This window comes from Sinocyclocheilus grahami, unplaced genomic scaffold (genome assembly GCF_001515645.1).
Source record: "Sinocyclocheilus grahami isolate Dianchi unplaced genomic scaffold, SAMN03320097.WGS_v1.1 scaffold2289.1, whole genome shotgun sequence".
Classification (NCBI taxonomy): Eukaryota; Metazoa; Chordata; class Actinopteri; order Cypriniformes; family Cyprinidae; genus Sinocyclocheilus; species Sinocyclocheilus grahami.
Window position 1 is genome coordinate 3,840 of NW_015507468.1, and position 5,518 is coordinate 9,357.

Sequence of the window (5,518 nt, forward strand, 5' to 3'; positions counted from 1 at the left end):
CATGGCCGTCAGCCCAGAGCCCAGTCCGCTACCACCCCACTACGCGGAGCCCTTGCAAGAGCCCACCGAGAGCCATTTCCCGCCACGATCAATGAGCCAGCACAGTGCAGGGTGAATGAGCGGAGGATCACCCCAGAAGCAGAGCCCATTCCGTCTGACCAGGTGCATGAGCCGGCTAGAGCATCCCCAAGCGAGCGAACAGCGGTGGAAAAGGAGGGAGCTACAAGCAGCTCTGTCTACTGCAACACCGCTGAGGGTGGGCTAGAACTGGACTCGGGGATTAATCTGGATGAGTTTGCCGATATGCCTGATCTTCTGCCTCCTGATGAACCTTATTTGAATATCCCGAAATCCCACCCAACCTCCCTCTCCCACCACCTCTTCATCCATCCTCAAAATTGCCACCACTGTCCACTGACAGCCCCTCAGCTCACCCTCAGTCCACCATCAATGCTGTGGATTTGCAGAGGGTCTGCCAGTTTCTATCAGCATCAGGGCTGAAGGATCCTTCACCTCCTCCTCCAGCCTCCGAGTCCCGGACTCCCGTTGACCCAGCGGCTCCACCTCGGTTCCTAGCTCCCTCACCTCCACCGTCGCCCGTCGAACCACCAGCTCCACCGGGCTCCCTCGTTCCTCTGGCTCCGCCTTGGTCGGGTGTCGACCCGCCATGGCCTCAGGACTCAGCTCCTCCGGCTACACCTCGTCACTTTGTCCCATCGGCTCCGTTGGGCTCCTCCCTCCCTCCAGTACCACCTTGGTCCTCAGTCACTCCGGCTCCACTGCGGATCTCTGCTTCGGTTGCCAGAGCACTCGGCTCCACCCTGGCCCCCCGGATCCTCGGCATCCCCCTGGCTCATTGGCTCTCCGCCTCGGGTTCCTCCTCCACCTGCTCCGCCGCTGTCAGTCGGCAGCCCTTCTTCCACCATGGCTCCTCGCTCTGTTGGCTCCACAGTGGGCCGCCATCTGGCTCCTCCTACTCCAGTTCCCTCCTGTCTTCGTCTTGGCTCCTCCCTCTGTCTACTCCTCCAGGGTCCCTCAAGTCTCCTCCTTGGTTCCTCCCTCCGTCAAAGTCGCCTTGGTCCCTTCTGTCTCCTCCCACTCTTCATCCTCCTCCTAAACCCCTGCCCTCCCTCCATCGTTGGCCCTTCTACGGCGCAAGGTTGCGCCTTTCAGGAGGGGGTCGATCTGTCAGGGTTTTGGACTTATGTTTTGTCATCTGCCTGTATGTCTTCCCCTTTTGCCCTTATATGGTTTTGTTCCTGTTCTGTTTATTTCATTATCTTGTTTAGTTCATTTGTCTCATTTAATTAACCCTGCTCACCTGTGCTACTCTCATCTAGTCACCTATATAAGGACTATCCTTTGGTTAGTTGAGTTGTCCAGTATTATTTGTTTTACAGCTTGTTGAATACCCTGTCACCTTTGTCTTTGGCTCTATATTAAATATTTGAAAAGCTAATCTTCGTCTTCGTGTGCCTTCCCTTTACCAGAGTCGTGACAGCTTATTTGACTCAAAGTTAGATCTACCTATTTTTTATTTCCTTTGTTACTTAAAATGACAGAAGCTCATTTCAAAACAATTTATCTATGCAGATTTTTAAGTGTTAGGCTTAATTTGGACAGAAAAGATTTGATATATTTTTTATTAAATGTACAAACATTACTATCACTTTAATGTACTTGAGGAACAGAACATTTCATTTCAATCTTTAAAGTAACTGAAAAAGAGGAGATTAGAGGAGGTGATAACATTCCATTTTTGCTATAAAACAAAATTTTCATTTTCACAAATAACATTATTCATCATTCACACAAAAGAAACTCTTAGCAAGTGTTATAAATGACTGTTGCAGTTATCACTTCATAAATTAAAATAAAATTTTAGCACCTATACCCATTAGCCCTGAAATGCCTTACATCTTATATTTACAATTAACAGATTTTTCTTGAGGAGATGAATCTTACCTTAGAAGCAGTCTGAGATTGTGTGATGTTTTGTTCTCTTTTTTCAGGAACCTCACCCATGTACTTTCAGTTTTGTGTGATGTTTTGTTCTTTGTTTCAGGAACCTCCCCCATAATGTACTTTCAGTTTTGAAGTAACTACTTTTCAACCGTCACTTTAACAATGGCCAGAATCAAACAGCAAATAGAGATGTAGGAACAGTAAATCTGTCAAACTATTAAACTCAAACTATTAAAAAGACTGACATATCTAATATAATACAGATTTATTAATTCAGGTAATGGCAGGTTTCACAGAATACCCTTCAGATAATCATGAAATAAAAAAGAACAACAAAAACAATCTATATGCCCACACTGGAAAATATGTAAGCATTCACAGGGTATGTGAGACCAGGGTATGTAATAAATCTAAAGTGTAAATGCGGTCTAAAAAGCAATATTTAAAATGATTTCAAATAATGTCACATTTTAAACAAAAGTGTAGTCTTTTTAAATACTTTTAATAATCAGCAGGTTCCCATTGTGACAAGTTAGCATGTAGTCATGTGGAGCATGTTATGTTTCCATATTAAACTGGACTGGTATAAAATATTTATACATCAAACAGTGTGCATGTGTGTGTGTGTGTGTACTGATATTCACTACATTATAGGGACCCCAGTAATTCCAGTAAATGTTTACCTTGTGGGGACATTTGTTAGTTCCCCATGAGGAAACAAGCTTACAGATCATACAAAATAAAGTGTTCTGAAAATCTAAAAATGCCTGTAGTTTTGTGTGAGCTGTAGGCTTAGGGTAAGGTAAAATATTGTTATGAGCATTATGAGTATAACAGTTTACTAAAGAAAAGAAAATGGGCATCCATTATTAGGAGCTCTTTTTGTTTTATTGCAGTGAAATTATAGTTTCAGGCAGGTGACAGCCATATACTGTTTGTGTTAGAGGCTTTGTATTGTTAACAAAAGTGGTGTGTTCTGCTCTCAGTACTTGACAGTCCATAAACTTGTGAACTGACTTTCAGACTTGTCTTGTCTGTCATGTGTCCCATGACAATGACAAAAGGCACCTTAGTATTATTTCTACAATACATTCCTTTTATTTTCTATGGTTCAATACATTTAGTTATCCAAAAAATTGAAATCTTTTTCACACCTCATGTTATTTTCAGGAATTTTTCAATAGAATGAAAGCAAAAAAGTACAATTCAGAATAATCCATTCACTCCAGTATAGATGTGTTCTACAGGTACATGACTTAGTCTTTTACTTTTTCCAAACTTTTCTCAGATGGCCGATGACATTCTGTTCCATTTGAGATGTAGATTTAGCTGGAAGAACAGCCACCAGACAGTGAATCCTGTCATTTAGACAGGGATTTTCAGTTTTCTACGGTAATTGGACAGAAGCACTGAATATATTACAAGAATAGTTGTATTACAATTAAAGAACAACTGTAGCTCTCCCACGCAGCAACAGAGGAACTCTGGTCTTTTCCAGAGCGCTGTCTGGTTCGCCTCTTCTCCGGTGAGAGAATTATTTCCGAAGGATCATGTGACACTGAAGACTAGATTAATGATTCTGAAAATGGCTTTGCCACCACAGGAATTAATTATATTTTAAAGTGTATTAACCCTCTAAGTGCCAAAGTCGCAAAAATGCGACAAGATTAAACTTAATACTTAATTAAAATAAGTTATGATTCTCCCATGATTCTGAAAACAAAACATTGGACAACGAACACACAAAATATGTAATTTACTTTCGTAACATTAAAACATTTAGTCAGAAACGCGTCTATTTATAAATGTCTAAAATGTTATAAATTAGTCTATTTAAAATATGTATTAATTTAAATGAATTCATTATGTAAAAAATCATTTGAAATAAATAAATGAAGACTTGTTTCGTCCAGTTTTTGAATCTCTTGAATGAATGATTCAGACAGCATTTAACAGTCACTGTTCGCCACCTACTGGCAACATGTAACATATACAATCTTTATTTAAAGTGAATCATTAAATCCAAAGGCCAAATACCCATTTTGATCACGGCTGTCGCAACATCAGAGTTTATCCATATGTCTGCTCTTTTCTTACTCCCAGATATTGACATTTTGAACATTTTATGAGACGTGCAGCAAATGTATGCCAGCTTGTGTCCCACCAGATAGATCAATAGGCTATGTTACAGTTAGGGCTGTCACGATTATGACATTTGGCTGACGATTAATTGTCTAAAAATAGTCACGGCTATTGCGATTCATTGTCTGTTTTAGGGCTTTGGCGATTATGATGATTATCACGATTGTCAGTTTTTATTATATAATTGATTAATTTAAGGGTTCAGTAAATAATTATGTTATCTTTTAATCTTTTTGAGTTATTATTTTGCAGTGTAAGATTACATAGAGTATTCCAAATTCTATGATTCGGACAATACCAATCCAACACAGCGCTGTTTATTTATTTTTTTCTACACCACTATAGAATATGGTATTTAATACAGCATGTGGTGTGTGCCATGCCTAATCTTGTTAGTTTTTGTTAATGTTTTGTCGGCTAGTTTTTTCATTGTATCTTACTGACTTAGTGTTGTTGTTGTGCTTTTTAATTAAGAATAACAATGAATCCATCTTTTGTTTTAGTCCTAAAAAATGAAAGGTGTGTAGATGCATGTAAGCAAAACAGTGACAACAAGATTGCGAATTCGAAAGTGAAAGCATCCGAAGCCTGCGGCTTAACACAGCAAAAGAGAAAGAAACTCCCGTTCACAAAATTCAAATCACAAATAAATACTACTGATATTATAAAAAGATAAACCAGGGAATCCACATAATCCGCGATGATCACCTCCGTGTCACCTGTGGAGAGATTACCAGCACGACCCTTAACCCACGGGGTGGGGAACGGTCTGCCCATTAGTATTTCAAATGGAGACATCTTTGTTGGCGATGAGGGGGACATTCTTATTTCTGCCAACACTGCAGGTAGTACGTCGACCCAATTTCGGCCTGTCTCCATGCATGCTTTCGTAATTCGATCTTTTATCGTTTGATTAAAACGTTCCGCTACAGAACACGACTGGGGATGGTAGGGTATGCTCAGATGCCAGTTAATATCTAGCTCTGTAGCTAGCAACTGGGTAACCTTGGAGGCAAACGGTGTACCATTATCACTTTCTATAACCGTTGGTATACCAAAACGAGGTATAATCTCCTTAGCAAGTACCTTCACTACAGTCTGTGCATTTTCTCTTCCACACGGGAAAGCCTCAAACCATTTGGAGCAACGGTCCACTATCACAAGCATATATTTGTGATTTCCACAAGGAGGCATGTGTGTAAAGTCTATTTGTAAATGCTGAAATGGCAGTTCCGGGGGTGTAAGAGAATCATGTTTACTAGCTTTATGTCGATTGGTTTTAGCATAGATCAAACAAGCATCCAATAACAACAAGGTATTTTTTCCTACATTTGCTATACAATACGATTGATTCAAATTTTGAATAACTTTCTCTTTTGACACATGTGAGACACCATGATAGTGTCTGCAT